Below are 20,322 nucleotides of genomic sequence, written 5' to 3' on the forward strand. Positions count from 1 at the left end.
TCCCGAGTGTGTCGACTCTCCTCCCCATCTTAAGATGACGACCTGAGAGCAAGCTCTCCTCTGCTCCTGGAACCTGGGTACTTTGTCTATTGTGTGTGATATTGAAGAGACCTGGCCGTGTGGGATTAAAAGGCTTTTAATTGTGGCTGTGTCTAGCTGCAGTCTCTAGCACGCATCATAGGCATACCCGTTCTCTGAGACACACTGATCCACACAATCAAATAATCGGGGGGGGGGGGGGGGGCGGGGGAGTGGCTGCATTTATCTGAGCTGCAAAACCACTTGGCCAAATCAAGAGCTAGTGATCCCAGCTGCAAAGGACATTGTTTAAAGACTGCAGCTCGTTCCCCAAAGAGGTCTAGAATTACACCAGCGTACATTAAGACATTGGCATTTAAAAAGCTTTCTGTAACCTGATGCGAAAACACATGCCTTTAATCCCAGCACCCAGAAAGTAGAAGCAGGCCACCCTGGTCACAAAGCAAGTCCCAGGACAGCCAGGGCTACACAGAGAAATCCTGACTTGGGGAAAAAATTGTTTTGTACCAGAATAAAATGAAGATTTGAAGTAGGAAGGAGACCACTTGGGTGACCGTCACATTGTCGTCACTAATGAGCCAGATTACTTTGGCTGTACAAATGTTTGTATATCTTTGTGTATATATACATATTCATATCCACATATATATAGCCTGGAGATTAAACTCAGGGCCTTGGACATGCTAAAAACATAATTTATAACTGACTGACATCCCCACCCCTCACCCCACAGCGAAGCTACTACTTTGGCTCCTTCATGTCACCTTTCTCTCATCTCTACAGGTGTAGCTTAGAGATACGATGTCATGGGAATCCCAGAGTTTCACATATATTCTTCCCTTTAATTTGTCCGGAAGTAGTGTCAGACAGATAACAGTTATTATTCTAGTTACCATAATTTCTCCCAAGGGCGTATTTGAAACATCTTTAAATTGATAAAGAGATCTATAACACATCAGCAGTGACACAGCCGGGGAGAGAGATCTAAAGTGTGTTCTGTGTTCGCTGTTTTTCTCATTCCTCCCTTCGGGTCTCCCCGAGTCCCAGATACCTGTGGGTGTCACCTTAACTTCCCAGTGTAGCTGAGTTTTTTTCAGATTGCCTCCTAAGAGCTTTTCTTTTGCAGTGGGCAGGGGCTAATGCGGGGACTCAAACCTGTTCAAAGGGATGGAAATAGGTGACAGTGAGTGGCCAGCCCTAAAAAGAGCATGTGTCAGCCTCCACTGCCACCCCAAGGCTGAGGGAACAATTGAAAAAGCAACTGGGAAGAATATCTTCACTAATTTATTTTTTGATTTCATCTATTATTGTTGTGTGTGTGTGTCTATCTGTGTAAATGAGCATCTGTATGATGTATGTGTGTGAGTATGGCCATACAAATGCCATGGAACACAGATAGAGACGAGAGTTTGAGGAGCTGTCCCTTCCACTGTGGGATCTGGGTGTGGAATTCAGATCATCAGGGCTATGTGTTTTTAATTTGCCGAGCCATTTTACAGGCCCTGGCCCTTAGTTTTGTTTTTAAATAGCGTACATTAATAAAATAATTTGTCAAAATGTGTGTGCTTTTAAGGCCTTTTTTTAACCTTTAAGAATAAGAAATTGCCATGAGTCTTACTACAGGCAACTTTTATCTAGCCAAACTTCTGTTTTGAGATTGATGCATGGACTCCCCAGGCCCCTCGGTGAATAGAGAGTTAAGGTTATTGTCACCATCAGCTAACGAGCACTCACTCCCACAGAAAGGGGCATCGTCTCTTTTTGTCTTTAAAAGGGAGACTCATGAAGATGGGCTGACTTGTATGCCATTTAACTTCATCGCTGTCATTTTCGGTAACTATATGTATTAACTCACTACAAAAAGAAAAAAAAAAACACTTCACGTAATAAGCTGCTAAACTTTCCAACAATGTACAGCAAAACAAGGATGCTATTTCTTAAGATTTACCTTTAATTTAACGTTTGATAATTTCGTACATAAGCACCGCATCTACACCAGTCTTCCCCCTCCCATTCTGACACCTCCCTTGTGCCCTCTGACTCTTTAATTTATGACCTCTTCTTCTTTAATTATTATTGGTACACACACCCACTGGCCCACCCCCATGCATGTATACACAACCTAAATAGGTCCATTTAGTATTGCTTGTATGTACATGTGTCCAGGGATGACAACTTGAGAGTGGAAAGCCTATGTTCATGATCTATACACAGGGGTTATTCTGCTCAGCACATGTAAATTGCACATAAAGTAGCATCCCTATTTACACAGGAAGCTGTTTTCCCCCTATTCCTCAAGGATAGCTAAACAGCCTGGGAGCACAATGGGATGCATAGAGACATTTGCTCTTTACCTCTAACTTCTCATAGGAATCTATGTTTCACATCAAACCGAAACCGAAGTGGAGTCTGCCTTTGCCAGGCCTGATGATGTTTTGATGACCTCTGCCCCGACGGCCACTCTCCAGTCACTTCTGTTTTCCTGCTCTGCTGTGTCCCCCCACAAAGCAGGCCACAGACCGGGGCTGGGAACGATTTGGCAAAGAATGGCCCTGTTCGGTGGGATATCCCAGAGGTGACCCAGATTGAGACCATAGGCATCCCTAGGATGCTGACCCGACCCTGGGAACTCTGGAAGTTGACACAGGGGTCGGGAACTGATGTCCCTCGGATGCCTGCAGTGCTGTTATGTGACCCCATCCCACTGGGCAGCTGTCAACATCACAGCGGACTGGCGTTTTGACTAGAAACCTGCCTTATTGTGAGAGATTGCACTGGGGTGAAAGGAACATTTTCATAAAAAGATCTGCGTGAGGGTTGCTTGGGAAATTATGGAACACTCAGTTTGTGTGCTCCAGGTTTTTATCTATCAAATTGATTTCCTCACCTCTCTGAAGACCAGGATAAAAACTATTTTTTTTTTCTGCTGTAGACAAAAAGGGCATCCCAGGTGATTCATCTCACATCCCATCTTTCCTCCTGTAAAACGCAAAGCTTTTGGCATAGTTGGTGTTCCTTTTCCGTGTTACAAGAGAAGAACCTTCTGTGTCTGTGTTTGGCATGGTACAGAAGCTTCCATGGGCCAGAGGGTGACATATCTAAAGAAAAAAAAATAAGTCTTGGAATTCACTTTAGTAGACTTTTTTTCTACTCTCCAGGTTATTTGTCTCCTTCTAACTCAAATACAAATGTTGTATGTGTGTATATGTGGTATGTGTATGTGTGTGTGTTTCCAGCCTTTGGCAATTCAGAAGAGAAAGGACACATGCCCTAAGGATGGAGAACATCCTTTCGATCTGCTTGGTTACCTATTATGTTCCCAGGTGAATAATTGTTTATCTATTGATGATGTGTTTAATACCACAAACACAGTATGGGGATTTACGTATGGCGCTCTCTCTCTCTCTCGCTCTCTCTCTCTCTCTCGATCTCTCTCTCGATCTCTCTCTCTCTCTCTCTCTCGTAGAAACCCCAGGAAGGACCTATGGAGTTGGCATTCCCTGCATGAGTGTCAAGGACATACACCTGCTCCTGAGGTATTTCAGGAGGAAAAAGTAGAGCATAGGACAGATGGATCAATTATGAAAAGCAAAACGATTTACCTAAAACCCCAGGTCATCTCCATTTTATCTAGGACACTCAGATGCCCCTAGGGAGGATGCTACTCAGCCTCCCTGGTCTTCAGATGCACATCACTCTCAGGTCAGGTTATTCAGGCCCCACCTACCTGTTTAACTAACCTCACCCCTGTGACTGGCAGTCTAGTCTCTGATCAGTTCCCACAGTAGAAAAGCTTTAATGCCTACCGTACAAAGTTAGTCTTGGCCAGAAGTTTGAGGGATCTCAAGAAATAAGTTTGTAATAAAACTAGAAACATGGACAAGATAAAAATCTACACAGCCATGGTTGTGCACACCTCAGTTTCAGCCCAAGGCTGAGGCCGGAGAGGACAAGTTCAAGGCTGACCCTGCTCATACAGGCAGCCCATGTCTTAACACAATTCCCTTAAAGGAAATCGGAATCCCTTTATTGAAGCTCAGAATACATAAATACATATGCAAAAGACATCTTTTATTGGCAATAAGGATTATCACAGCTAAAATATTTTATACATGCATTAATAGATTGCTCCACATTATTATTACTGTGCCTGTTTAAAAACATAATCACGAATTCATTTAACAATCACATTGACTTAACAAAATTAACAGCTGGCTGAAACTATCTTTTAAAATAGCAGTAAACACTCGATGATCTTACAGTTTCTTCATGTAGTTATGTTTTTGAGTCAACACCGAATCATCAGATATGACAGGATCACTTCTTGGCACTCTCTCCAAAGAATTAAAATCGACTTGTTATAAATACCTGCAAATCCATGTTTATTGATGCTCTAGTCACCAGAGCCAAGTTAGAGAGTCATCATAAGTGTCCGTCAATGGACAAATTGGGAAGGAAAATGTAGGCCTCATACACAACAAAGTTTTGCTCAGCCATAAAGAAAAAGAACATAATATCTGCTGTCTGCATGAAAGTAGACAGAACCACAGGTTATCATGTTTAGCAAGATGAGCCAAATTCAAAAAAAAAAAAAAAAAAAAAACCACACTGCTTATTTTCCCTTGTAGGCACAATTTAGAGGAAGGGAAAAATAACACAAATATAAAAAGGGAGCCTCTGAGCAGATGGAAGGGGGTGCAGAGAAAGGAGAAAAAAGAAGAAGAAAAGCTAACAACAGAGTAGACAGAATCATTTATGTGTGTGTGAAATGTTGCTATGGAATCATTTCCCTGGTACAGATGATATGTACTAATAGCAGTTTAGAGATTGCTCTGTTGGGGATTTGTGGGGAGATGGCAGCTCTCCACATATGAAGTCACGTCAGTAAAGACAGTATGTAAATAACACCCATGAAAGAAACACTGCTCCTCCTCCTCCTCCCAGCTTCACTGGGATTCTCTTAACATCTTTAAAGTTCCTGTGTGATGGTCCTCAAAAAACAGCCAAGACAGCAAAGCAGTCTCAAGCAGTGCTCAGAATATATCAATTATTGATAAAAAAAAATAAAAGCTCATAGCCAGAAATCAGGCTATGAAATGAGAAGAGTTTAATATAAATAAATATAATATTAGCTTTAGAAACAAGAATGGTCAATGTCCTTGCCTGAACATAACGTAAAAATAAACATTCAATTCAAAATACAGTTTCTCTGGTCTGCAAAAGACTAAAACATCAGCATAAAGAAATATTTTCTTAGTAAAATGTTTTTTCTTGACCTTAAAGGGTATGTGACTATGCAGACATTGGAAGCATGCATTTTCTTATCTAACTCATTTGGCTAGCAAGAAGACTGAAGCTAAACAGATGAACAAGGAGTTAAATAAAATAATAAAATATGTGGGGAGCTTTCAAAAATAGTAGATCTTTTTTATTCTCTTTCTTTTCTTTGCTTCTTGAATGATGTCAACTCACAAAGGCTCGGCAGGCCTCCCTCAATGGATGCTCAGCCAGGGACCAGGCTGCTCTGAGGCCTCCAGTCCTGGGAGGGCTCCACACTTTCCCAACCCCACAGCACCCCCACCTTGTTTCCCAGTGGAGTGTGATCTCAAGTGTGACCCCAGCCTGCTTTGCCCTCAGAGCTGGACAAAAGTGTTAAGCGGTCAGTTTTGAACTGAGCCACTCCATAAAACAGACACATGGGTCTTTAAAAGCAAGGTGACAGAATTACACACACAAAAATCCACATGGTATCAATGGCTTTGCTCACATAATGATATATCATAAAGGTGGGGAATTATTCCTGGATGCATATACTCATATCCTCTATGTCTAGAATTCAGTGAGATGCCCAATTTATCTGACCAACAAAAGAATCACAAATAAAATTCTCATTAGCTAATGAAAAGGAAATATATCAGAATATGAAAAGCAAAAACTTGGAGAACACTCCATATGAATTATGGTCTACCCTCACCCCTACCCCATATTGGTGCAGAGGCTCACAGGCCTTCTTTCTCTGGGTATTGGATATGTGGACAGTATTTTGCAGCAGCGTTTTCTATTATTCCCATTCCTAGTAAAGAACTTGCAGACAAAGGGTCTAAACTCAGTTTAGAAACCCTGGAAGAGCATCACATCACTATCCATGAGAAAAGCCTGCGGTTTACAATTACAGTATTTTATAAGACAACGACAAAAAGGTGTTTTGCGTCTATTATTAATTCATGGTCGGCTCGGTCCAAAGCTTAAAGCCTTTGGCTTCTTGCCTGACAACACAATAGCGCGTGAGTTCGAGTTGAACGAGTTGCCCATTTTTTTTAGCGTTGTTTACATGAATCAGAAGACGTACCGAGGTTTAAGGATGCAGCTATTTTAAGAGAATGGGCTGTCTTACTCTACCTGAGTCTACTAAGTGCGCATCACTTCTAAAATTGGAACCAATGATGCCACTTTTGGGACAGTAACCTCACCACCAAAAATATCAACTTCTACCAGTCAGCTGCTTACCAGCCTTCCAGGGGCCCCAGAAAACTCCTCTGGATCTGTTAAGGCTTTGGCTAACTGCCCACTCAGCAGGCAGACTGCAGGTTCCATGGACCCGCCCAGCATATTGCCCTGTTGAAGGTGGCAAGCAGTACGGGCGTCTGGTGTCCTTGCTTGGAGTAGCACGATAACGTGTCATTCTGGCTTTGCCGGACTTCAGCCTGGGGAGGAACAAATCGCTTCCAGAAGGCCTTGCATATGATTATGCAGAGCCAATGAGCAACGTTGGACAAAGCAGTGGTTGCCAACAGAGCAGATGTGTCTGAAGTCTGCATCGGTTCATCTGGTGACCTCCTGAAATCAGCGGAAGATTTATATGGCTAATTATAGACTTCTCCCCTAATTTAGTTGTCCCTCTCTTCATTAAAAAAAGAATGGAGATGCAGTCAGAGTTTAAAAAGCCAATGCTACTTTAGAAAGGATGTCATCATTTTTAGGGGGTTGCAGATCACAGTTTAGATTCTCTTGAGGTAATCAGATGAATATATATGCACAAGCTGCTCTTTACAGCAATATGCCAATTATGGAGTTCAGAACAATTCTAAAATTGTACTTTGATTGGAGTTTGATGCTCACTGTGACTTAAAAGTTTGAAAAATACGCTAGAGCTGACTAGGCATCGGTGACGTCACTATATACTTGTTATTGAGACGAGAGGCTATGGGAGAAATTAGAGATGTAGCCATACTACAGTGATTCATGGTTGGGAGTGATTTCTTGTTGCTGCGACAAAATATCTCACAGTAAAAACTTGAGAAGTCACTCAAGGGCAGACCCCACGCCCAGCAGTAGATGCCCAACATGAAATGAACTCAATGCCACTTTTTAAAGTTCTTTATACCATAATATTTTGTTAGAGCTAAAGAAAAAAAAAAGAAAAACGAAAACAAACACCTTATGGGTCTTTTTCATATATATATTGTCATACTTCCAACACACAACAACAAAGGATAAGCATTCTCGTTCGAAAAAGGAGAAATGGAAACATAACAGGGAGACATTGAGCTGAAACAAGATGGAAACCCAGCACAGCAAACACAAAAACCTCACAATTCCATGTTCATCATCATCTGGGGCTCATAACAGATTAACTTGAACGTCTCTAGCCCTCCAGTTCTTCTGTTTATAACGCACGTAGTCTCTCTCAGGAGGTTCCACTCCGTGCCTGCAGCTTACCTGCAGGTCTAAATCCCACAGTCCTACCATTCCCAATGCCTTAGAGTCTATTGCAACTTAGGCTTTACTTTCACAGCTCCATACACGGCCTTTCAGGACCTTCTTGTAAGAAATCCCATCCTGCCTTACATTGTTTGGGCCCAGCAGCTTTCTGAAACTTTGGGGCAAGCCTCTGTGAGTCCATAACTCTTAAATTTTCAGGTCTGCAAAAGCAGTACCATATAGATACTGCTGCTGAGTTCTGCTTCCCATCTTAAGATGGGGCCTCATCCTCTTCTGCCACGGCTGCAGTGACCTCTGTGTGCCTTGACAAACTAAACCTGGGAAGCCACTTTCCACTCCGTTGTTTTAAAATATAGAACCTTACAGCAGCATTCTCAGTTCAAGCTCTCTCCTTCCAAATAAATTACAATTTCATAAGTTGAAGTTTTTTGATGTGGGTTTGTGCCCCGGTGGCGCATTTCCTACAGTCCCCGTGAAGAGTGAACCATTTCTCTTTAACTGTTCTAAGCTGTTTAACAGTTGTAGCTGCTTTCTCCTGCTCTGTGTGCAACTTTAAGCTTAATCTTACTAGATTGCACGTTATCTTTCTGCTCTCTCTTACTGTATAGGTGACCAAGAGCAAGAAGCAATAATTGTGCCACAGCTTGGATGTTACAAGCTGCTCTGAAATTTCTTCCACCAAAAATATTAGTCTGTAATCTTTGAGTTCATCCTCACCCAAGTCTTCAGAGCATAAGAAGAAAGCAGCTAGACTTTCTTGCCATGATGCACTGGGAACAGCCACAAACCCAGTTCCCCAAAGAGTTTTTGTTCCCTTCTACACCATTTGAACACAACATTGGTTTTCTTTCTATGGGCATCACGGTCTTCCACATTCCCACCTTAATGGCCCACTAAGTTCTGCTTACAGCATTCTGTGGGTTCTCCCACCCATAGGTACAAATCCTTACTATAAGCTGGTCTCAGAGGGCTCCGAATTCACAAGGGTTAGCATAGGAATGACTCCACTCTTGGTACCGGTTTCCCGTATTAGTTACTTTTATTACTGATGTGACTCAGTGTGCGACAAAACAAAACAAGACTAAAAACTCTGAGGAATCAAGGGATCATTTGGTTCATGGTTCACCAATAAGGTCTGTCGTGATGGAGAAGGAAGGTCTGTCGTGATGGAGAAGGCACAGCAAAAGGAACATATAGAAGTTGGTCACGTCGCTTCCATAGTCAAGAACCAGAGAGGAGTGAATGCTGCCATTACATTTGCTTTCTTCTATTTGCTCACCTGGAACCCTAAGCCATGGGATGGTGACCCCACAATTCCTAATTAATCATCTTAGGAACCAGCTTCTCAGATGCATCTTTGAGTTTGTCTCCTGGGAGAATCTAAATTTCTAACAAATTAACGGCCAAGATAAGTCATCGCTCACGTATTTGTGGACATTGTTTAAACCAGGGAGATTTTCTTCACCTGTGTAAGCAGGAAAAGGAGCAAAGCCGCAAAGCTTTCTAAAATTCCGTGGGGCAAAGGATGAACTTGTTTTTCTAACAGTTCATTGGTTGGCCTGTAAAAGTGCTTTACATAGGTTCAGATTGTCCATATGTGTTTCTGTCACACCCATCAACATCAGAACCATGTCTTGTTTCTTTGCCGTGAACAGTGAAAGCCTAGGTTGCCTGTTTCTTAAATAAAATTAGCCACAAGAGACACACCTCCACCAAAAAAAAGAGCATAATTACTTTTAGATAATGAATTTGTTATTGCATTAGAAACAAAAAACAACCCTAAGTTGGCACTAAACATACACCCCCATATTGGGGTTGGAGGTGCTCCTCCAAATCCAAAGATAGAGGCTGGTTACAGATATGAGAGGAGGGCCATGTTACATCAAATTCTTTTTTAAGGAATATAGTAGAGATTGCATTTTTAACACTGGAGATGCATCAAAGGTATTTTAATTTTTTTTAACACAAAACCAATAGCCAAGTAATAGAAGAACTCTTTTATTTTACAACTTACACTATTTGATATGATCAATATTACTTCAAAGTTCAATTGGGTTTTGACTTGGAAAAAAAAATCTGCCATCTTTTGCATTCTTGTCAGCCTTAGGTGTTTTCTGTAAAGGAACTCTTGTCATTAGCCTAGTGATGCCGCGGGCCACTGTGTATGGTCACAACCTGGACTCTCATCTAAAACACGAACCAAAATGTCTACAAGGAGATGGCAAGAAACCAATCGTTTCCCAGTCCCAAGAGAATTTGTTGTCAAGGACTTGACTGTGTACGAAAGGAATGTTGTCTTGTTTCAGACCCAAAATTTCGCGACAAGTCAGAGCATGAGCTGCCTGAAAGGAGAGGGCTTTCTGTGTTTTTCTCACAACCACGCTCAGACACAGCTCTCCTTTCTGCCAATTAAGCTGTTTTAAAGGAAACTGGTCAAACAGTGACATCCTAGTGGGGAGCTTTGGCGTCAATTGCGTGATGTTGAAAGCAGGACACTCCGAGGATGACTTCGACTATTGTGCTTTCTGGCTGAATATCTTCTACTTGGTCAATGCTGCCAGAGTGACCCCGTACAATTGGGAGAATTCAAAGCCACTGACCTCAGAAGATGCCATTAAGAAGGCGGTCACAGAATAGGATTTCATGGTCAGAAGCCCAACTTACTCTCTCCTACCAAGTCCTGAAGCTTACAATATTTTGAATGTATGTTTTCTCCCTGCCATTAACATATGGCTAAAACAGCTAAGTTTAAAGAAGAGCACGGCCATTGGGAGTTTCCAATATAAAAGTCACTTTCTTGTTCATAAGAGAGGTTGTTGAGAAAAAAAATCCAGCTCCTAGATGAACACTGCGCAGTATCTAGAACACATTTCTCTTAGTCAAATATACAGTAAAAAACAGATCATCTTGCTCTGTGAAATGTTATTGAAGTAAAGTATGACACCTATTATCCTTCAAAGCCAATGATGGACATAAAGCTACTGTTCTGACACTTCTCCAAGATGAAGCAAAAAAAAAAAAAAACAAAAAAAAAACAAGGAAATTTTCTATAAATAATTGCAAGATTGTTGAAAATGTTTTCCCTTTGTGCTTCTTATTTTAAACCCCAGCATATCAGACCAAGCAGTGAAGGCAGAAACGAGTGCTCGAAAGACTGAAAATGTTCATGAGTGTATTTTTTGCATTAATTGAAAAACAATTCATTATTTATTGCCAAGGAGCATGGTGTTTTTATAATCAATGCCATTCTGAAGCTAATGACAGTGAAACCATGTGTCCTGGAGTCCTCTTGTAGAAACCTGACCCTGGGGGTTTTGATAGGACAAAAGAAACTGGAAAATGGTTAAAAACAGAAGGAACAATGATTGAGTTGTTACCTTCCATCTATTCTTCAACAAGATGGTTCACAATTACATCCATATTTATGTGGAGAAGGTCTTAAGCTTTCTTTTGTTTCTTATATATCAAACTGATCCCTCCTTCCAACAAGCACCACATAGATATGGACCAATTGCTAACAGTGATGGAGACCCACCCTTAACAAGTGTCTCAGATTTAGGGGAGTTGCTGATAGCAGATTGTCTTATAGTTATTCATAATTAAGGGGAAGCTGCAAAACCTAAGTAGCCTAGGTTCACTTTATACTCCTTCACTTTCTACTGTGTGGGCGTAAGCATGGGCCTCAGTTTCCAAGCCAATGAGAGGAGGCCGGGAAAAGAGTGGAGCTCATAGGAATGTTTAATGAGTTCTGCGTGGCTTGCAAGAATAATGCCACGTCCCATGTGTGTGTGTGTGTGTGTGCAATAGTAATAGTAATAATAATAATAATAGAAAAAGAGACCATTATTTTGAGAGAGGACAAGGGGGAATCGTCGGGAGGCAGGGGCTGGAGAGAGGTGATGTGGGAAGAGTTTAAGGGAGGAAAGGAAAGAGAAGGAAAATGATGCAATTATTGTTATAGAATAGTCTTTTATACATAGGTGTGTTGCTCTCATTGGCTTAATAAAGAGCTAATAGCCAACAGCTAAGCAGGAAGAGATTAGGCAGGACTTGTGAACATAGAAACAGAAAGCGTGCGGATGAAGACAGGCAGACTCACCAGGATTCAGAGAGAAGCAAGATAAACATCCTGTGCTGAAAAAGGTGCCAAGCCACATGGTAGTATGTGGATAAGTAATACGAGTTAATTTAAGTTATAATAGCTAGTTAGAAACAAGCCTGAGCTATTGGAAGATCATTTATAATTAATAATAAGTCTTTGTGTGGTTATTTGGGAGCTGGCTGGTAGGACTCCACCTATAATTTATATTTTACCTTCAAAAATAGATTTTTTTAAAAAAGAAAATTTTAAAGAAGAATCATGCTTTAAGAGCTACTGGTGGTGACAATGTGCCAGATATGTTTCACACACACATTTTTTTTTTTTTTTTGAGATAGGCTTTCTCTGTGTAGCCCTGGCTCTCTTAGAACTCACTCTGTAAGACCAGGCTAACCTTGAGCTCAGAGATCTGCCAACCTCAGCCTCCCAAGTACTGGGATTAAAGGTGTGCACCACCATGCCCAGTTCACACTTTTATTATTCTTAAACTTTACAAAATTACAGAGCTAGGTCTCTCTCTTGAAAGGCCTAGGAACCTAATGTTCACGGATCTTGTGAACTCTTCTACGGCCGCAGATCTCGACTGTAGCTCAGTTTGTCGAACTTTAGAGACTGTATCATTCATCGTGCCTTTCTCAAATAGAGACCAGGGTAGATAATTTTGTCTGACCATCACCATACACTAAAGAGAAAGAGGAAATAAATTCTCAAGTTCTACCTTTACCAATCAGCTCTATTCCCATGATTATAGATTATCCTTTATGTGATAAATCAGGGAAGGAATCAGGATCAGGAGGCTCTCCAATTTTACCTTCTAAGGACCAGTCTCCTTCTGCTACCCAGTTTCCCCCAGGAGACTAAACTAAGAGATGCCACCCAGTAGGAAACCTGGGAGGCAGTCTGCAGAGCTCAGCCTTCAGGGACATAGCAAAAGACAGGAAGGTATGTGGGTCTGCAGCATGTGGGAATGAACAAAGAATAGCCAGACACCTGCTTCTACCCCTAAATGAGGTCATGGAATCTCCTTTTCCTTAGCAGTGAGAGGCCTTGTTGGAAAGAACGATAGATGTTCTAGACAATTGAATATTTAGCTACAAAAAAGAAGTCACTTAAGTGAAATGTTTAAATTGTTGAAACAGTTTATTAAACCACTGAGACACGATCTATATTTTTTCTACTGATCAGTCCCTTGTAATGAATTAGGTCATTCATTTAAAGAAACGAAGAAGCTCTATTCCATTACTACAGTGCGAGGGAATGTGCAAATACCCCATCATTTAGCACCCCGCATTTCCTGGGTAGTTGAGGGGACTTAAAGGTGAAGATGACATAAATGTCCTGATTGAGACAGAAGAGTTCAGAAGATCACACTGTAAGAAAATAAGCTTTTCTATGGTGGACAGTATAACACATGCACACACACACACATATATGCACACACAGGGAGAGATAGATAGATAGATAGATAGATAGATAGATAGATAGATAGATGGTAGATAGATAATATAAGATAGATAATATAATAGATAGATAGATAGATAGATAGATAGATAGATAGATAGATAGATAGATAGATAGATGATAGATGGATAGATAGATAGATAGATAGATAGATAGATAGATAGATAGATGATATACAATAGATAGATAGATAATATATGATAGATAGATAGATAGATAGATAGATAGATAGATAGATAGATAGATGATAGATAGATGATAGATTAGATAGATGATAGATAAATGGATAGATAGATAGATAGATAGATAGATAGATAGATAGATAGATAGATAGATAGAATAATGTTATGCTTTGAAATACATTGTGAAGTTGTTGAACACAACTTACTAACATATATATCTGCTGAACACATATCTATCTACTTATTTATTTTTGTGATGAGAATCCTTACAACCTATTTTTTTTTGTAGCTGGAGATATGGCTCAGAGGTTAAGAGCTATTGCCACTCTTCCAGAGGACCCAGGCTCAGTTCCTGGCACCTATACTGCAGCTCACAACTGTAGGTAACTCCAGTTGAAAGGAATCCATGGCTTCTTCTGGCTTCTGCAGGCACCAGGCACACATGTGGTACAAAGACATGCATGGTGCATAGGCAACACACACACACATAAAATAAAAAGGAGATGACTAAACAGTTTTTTTAAAAAAAAACTGCAAAAATGAAAAGGAAAACTTAAAAAAAGTCTAGTCTCTTTGACATTTTTGAACATACATTGCATCATTGCTGCCTGTTATAATACCGTAAATAGATCCCCCGGCCCCATTGTCTAAATGAGATTTTATATCCTAAATCCACACGTTCCCAACCCCCTTCCATAATATATCTTAATCAATAACTGGGTGCTTCTATTTAACATCTAAAAAAGCAACATAGTGTTAAATCCCTGGTTGCTTTAAATGAAAGAAAATCCTGGTTTATTTTAAAAGAGAAATACTTTTTGAAATAATACAATTGACCAGTTCTTCTGTAAACCATGGTAGAAAAATTCCCCATGGGTTTCTCTCAAACTGTGAATGAAGTAGACTCAATTAGCTCCACACTGTCTAGACTTCTGCTGCAGTCTCCTCCAAGACGCTCCTTATGTATCGTGTGATACAGGCCTCTGTTCAGCTCCCTGACTTCTTTTGGCCATAAGATTATCTTGCATTATTGCTTGAGAATTCATACATGCATGCAATGTATTTTGATAAAATCGATTTCCATCCCACCCTACCTCCACTCCTCCCCTTTCCCACCAACAGTTTTCCCTCTCAAGATTGTGTCCACTTTTTAAATCCCCGGGAATACACTCAGTGCTCCCTGCCTGAGCCTGGGTGTAAGGCTCCTTTACACCGTGGCCTCTAAGCCTTACCAACAAGACTCGGGTAGCCAGGTACTTTGCTTTGTGGACAGACAGCCTTTGTTCCCACAGGCCCTCTCCATGAATATCCCAAATATGCAAATGTAATTTATAATCCTTCTTCTAACCTTAGTTTCTTAAATTTATCTCAATAAAAATTCTTTCATCAATGTCATGGCACCATTTTCCAAGCCGTCTCATGACCTTTAACTCTCTCACCAAGAGTTTTCACATCTGATGACAGACAAACAGCATTATCTGAAGATAGAGGTTGTATCTCATTTTCATTATACATTCATATGAGATAGAAAAAAAGGTAGCTGTTAAAATATGACTGAAAAAATTATAAGACAGAGAAATATATTTCTAACAAACCTATTTTGGAGGAGCATATATGTTTTCTAACTACCGGTGAAGTGTTTCAGAGTTTTAACAGTCTAGCTACCACCATGATTTTTGCTCCTTTGTTCCTTTCCTTTTTTTCCCTCACAGAGTCTCATTAAATACTAAAATTCTGTTGCTGGCAATGTTGGCATCCCTTTACCCACACACTGACAACAACAATTTTCCCAGGGAAGCCAGCATAAACCAGAAGATCAAGAACTTTTAGGGAATATTCGGGGAGCTTTCAAAGAGACATGATGTTTAAATCGCTCTTGGTGTGAGGGAGGAAGCATCTAAGAGTGGTCCGTGGTCCCGCTTCCTTGGCCGTTGTGGCTTTTCCTGTGTAGTTGCATGTTAAACATGATGACTTGCTGTATAGAAGCCATGTGTTGTCATAATGTAACATCATTAAACAAAGTGTTTAGAGCAGTTTCAGCTGAGCCAGAACATGAACAACAAAACCCGCCAATTACAGTGTCATTTCGGGTAGTTGTTAAGGTTTCAAATGTCTCCAACTTCTTCTGGTAGGCCATATTGAGCATGTCACAGTGAACATCTGAGATAACGATTTGCTACCAATGTGCAATTCTCGCCCCCTTTTTTAATATCAGAGAAGAAAGAGTTCTTTATAATAATTTGGCTCCAATGTCTATACACATTTCTCCAGCGTCTGTAGCAGCATGTGTTTCTAGGATTGCTCTGGAAGAGAAAATGCCGAAACAGCAGGGAGCATAAGATAAACAGGCAATCCGTGACTCATTAAAACAGGCATTGGTCGCCAACATTGTGGAGTGTGTGAAGACCCCCAGATCCAACTCGCCTATAAACTTTTTTTACCAGCTGGACTTAGCATCTGTCAGAGTTTGGAAGGGACGATAATCTGGTACAAATGATTTCAGTGTGTCGCATTTATTAACCTGCCACCTTACATAACTGTGCTGACTGGGGACTCGGGGAAGTGTTGGAGCAATGACACAGCTTATTGTTGGAATGTTCCAACTGCATTAATAAACACACAAGTTGTTACTTAAAAAAAAAAGTATTGCAAAGCCCCTCTCCCCCGCAGCAACTGAAAAAAAAAAAAAAAAAAACAGATAATGAAGTGACGCTGAAAAGCCGCACAGTCACAAGAGATGCACGTGCCAGAAAAGCAATTGAAACTCCATTTGGGTTCTTAACATTTTCAATTCTGTGAATCAATTAGGCAAGAAAACTCTATTTTTTTCTTAATAGTTTCCACAGAAACAACCGCCAATCAGGAGCTTCCTAACGTCCTTCCCTAATTCCTCGCTCTGCTTATTAAATAGCTCGCCTTTGCTGTTAAATGCCTGACAACAGCTAAGAAGGCGTTTTTTTTCTGTTCTTCAGTGGTTTCATAGGACTGAAATCAGGCCATGTTTTTGCCTACATTAAAAACGCTGGGCATTTTTGTCTTGGACAGTTTTGCCTTGTTTTAGAGTTCGTTAAGGGCAAAGAATATCACACTGAAAATGTAAAACCATTCAGGTTACTTGTAGACTTCTCATTTCCAAACCTGACTGGTTTGGCTTCCTCTGTGGTCTCAAAGTTTGCGTAGGATTATTTGTTCGACAAAGACTAGCTGGAGACATTCATCTCCTTGCTTCTTAGCCAGACCACATACCACTCATTTCAAATTAACGGAGATGTTTACTCTCTGGTATAAAATTTGTGCATTATCAGCTTATAAAATATGGATAAGCTAGTTTCCTATAACAAAATACAACCCTGTCATTTCAAAAATGAAAATTACAGTCTTTGGAAAAAAATCAGCCGAAGGAATGTTTCATGTTTCACAATGGTTAGCTTATTATTTGTAGTTTTGAAACTTTATTGGTCCCCAAACTAATCTTTTCTGAGTATAAAAACATTAACATATGGTTTAACACAGCTCAGGGCTGGAAAGCATATATCCCAGTTGCACATTGTGTGCAGGGTGACATTCACACTGAACACCATCCCTCAGGGTCTGTGCTCCATTTTACCTGGGATTGGAGAGCCATGAAATCCCTGGAAGAGTTGTTCATGAGTCTGAACCAAATGGTGCACAGTGTACTGAGATCCTCACAGTGTGTGCTCCTGCCAAAGGTTGTGGCTCAAATGTCTCTCTAAGTAACATTAAAAATCTGCTGCTTCATGCCTATGAATTTCAATATTTATGGCCTTCAATAAAGCGGTCCACTGTCAGAGGGAGATGTGCCACTGTGCACTCTCCGAGCAGATGGGCAGCAATATGGCACATTTACATGGACCAGCTGTGGAACGCAGAAATGGATGCTGGTCAGAGGCAGGGTGCAGGCCCCACATCTGGAATTCTAACCAACTGGCCTTGCTACCCATTGTAAACTTTTCTGCCACAGGACAAGCTCTGATTTAGGGCTGCTCACTAGTGTGCCTTAAACTGCATCAAGAGTCCTCATTAAGACAAGAGACTGGAGGGAGGCGAGGGCCTGGAACTCCTCTGCAGGGCATCTGTTAGAGTCTGTGGATGGCACTCTGCAGTCGGTTAGACATGCACCCAAGGGAAGATTCTCTCATGCATGATGCAGTGTTCTCTGTTTAGCTGGTTTGACACCGCAAGAGGCTTTATTGTAAGCAGAACTACTTTCTTCACAACCCTCACTTTCAATGGGTTGGAAAAAAAACCTCAAATGACTATCCCTAGGATATTTAAAAATCTGATAGAAACTGTCTAATTCTTTTAAGTCTCAAAGAGAATGTTGTCTTTTTCTTTTTTTCTTCCTCTTTTTTTCTTTTTTTTTTAGAGCAGCCTTGGTTCAAATGAATAGTTAGAAGTATCTAAATAGACAAAGTTCTTTTTTAATACATAAATTCCTATATTTTTAACTAAAATAGAGTTCCATCACTTTCCCCACTCCTGGAAACCCTCCTTCAGCCCCTCCCGATGCCCCCTTCTCAAGTTGATAGCCCCTTTATTATTGTTACACATATTATGTATACATATATATATGTATGTATGTACATGCACAAATGTATAAACTATATTGTATGCATTGTTAACACTATATGTTGCATATAGTATACATATAACATTATATATATATATAGTTACAAGCACAGATGTACAAATACAACCTGCTGAGTTCATTTTTTTGTTGTTTTTCTGTATGCAGTTTCAGAGCTGTCCACTCTGTTTTGAACAACCAGTAAGGAGACTCATTCCCAGGAGCTCATCATTTTGTTACCTACAGTGTTATGTGTGGGGGAGGGACCCCCGAAGATCTCCCCCTTCCACACTAGCATGTTCATGGATAAGCCATGGTGTGTCTTGGTGCATGTCGCTGTTACTTTTGTTGTTGTGTGCTGTCTTGTTATTGCATATCTTGTTTCTGCAGCCATTTCTGGAGGATGCTGTTTCACAGCAGACTTCCTGGTATTCTGCCTCCACCATCTTTCTGCCCCCTCTTCCATGACATTCCCTGAGCCACAGATGCAGAGCAGTGAGGATGATATATATCCACTGGGTCTGGGCTCCACGCACAGGTTGGTTTCTGCGTTGTGTCTAGTTGCGGTTTTCTATGCTGGTCTCCATTTGCGATAAAGAGGTTTGCTTTGATGAGGGATGATAGCTACACTTATCTATGGGTCTAAATATAGGAATTAGAATGCAGTAAGAAATCACACGTGTCTAATGCAGTGGCAGTAATAGAATCTTTTCTAAGGTCCATGATCTCGCTAACCCTGGGAAGCTGGCTAGATTTTCAGTGCTAGGTATGGATTCCCTCAAGAGGGCCTTAAAATATATGTAACTTTCTTAAACTTCTCTTCACTGTAGGTAACTGAAGACCATGGTACCAATATAATTGTGTCCAGTTAAAACCATTCAACTGACTTACTACGAGAATAAGCTACATTAGACACATTTAAAATAAGAACAAGAAACCAGACAAGTCAGACATAGTGGCTCATGCCTTTAATTCCAGCACTTGGGAGGCAGAAGCAGGTGGATCTCTACAAGTTCAATGCCAGCTTAGTCTCATAGTGAGTTCCATGACAGCAAGAGTTACATAGTAAGATCCTGCCTTGCGGGGGTGGTGAGCAGGGAGAACAAGAAATGTTTATATATATATATATATATATATATATATATATATATATATATATATATATATACTTTAGAAATAACACCCTAGTTTTGTTTTTAATAAATAGCTTTCTTGTAAGAAAAATTTGACTACCATTCTTTCCTTCTTTCGTAAAGTAATCCTCTGTATGTTTTAAAATTGTTACCTAAAATGTATTGGGTTTTGAACGGTCCATTTTAAAAAAAAAATGATTACATATAGTTTCTTCCTGCTAAAGATCTATCTATGGCAATCTCTCAGTGTGAATGCTAACTCCTCTCACTCCCAAAGAAACACAAATATTTTAGAAAAGAAAGCCAATACAATTTTTACAATTTGATAACATTAACTTAGACATGAAATGCATATAAATGCTCAGATATTTTAAGGCATCAAAATTCAGTGGTCATATGCTTTAAATCTAAAAATAAAATTGCATTTATGATGGTTGGACTTAAGTGTCAAAAAGGAAAGTTTTAGCCAGAGGTAACAAATTATTTTTTAATGTATGGCTAGTTATCACCTAGTAAAAAGCCAAACCAGAAAATATTCTGATTATTTGATAGATGAATTGAATGGCATAGGGAGTTAGTAACTAATATACGACTAAATGGTAGCCAAAGTTATAAGTGTTTACACTATGTAATATCTATTTGAATATAGCTATGCAGTATATACTGTAAGGATCCAAACGTCTAAAGAAAGAGAGTAAGTGGTAAAGTAAAATAGAACACACTGGGCACTTAAAATTAAAGCAACCAAAAAGGTATGGATTATTGAAGATAAATATTGTTTACTCAGAAGAGAGCAGAGTAAGTGGAGATCTGGGACCAGACACATGGTAACAGTTTCAGGGAATTCCTTGAGGGTTGGGCATGAAGTTCAGTGGAAAGTGTAATTCCCTGGGTTGCATACCCAGCATCAGAGAAAACAAAACAAAACGTGTAACATGTACATGCATTCTCAGGTGAGCCAGGCATGAACATATTGTATACTTGAGCTCTCCAGTTATTGTCTCTAGACAAGACATGGGATTTCTTTTGAGCTGGGTATGGTGGCACACTTCACATTCAGGATGCCAATCTGGACTATGTAATGAGACTCTGCCTAAA

The sequence above is a fragment of the Chionomys nivalis genome, chromosome 2, assembly GCF_950005125.1.
Source record: "Chionomys nivalis chromosome 2, mChiNiv1.1, whole genome shotgun sequence".
In the NCBI taxonomy this organism is placed as follows: domain Eukaryota; kingdom Metazoa; phylum Chordata; class Mammalia; order Rodentia; family Cricetidae; genus Chionomys; species Chionomys nivalis.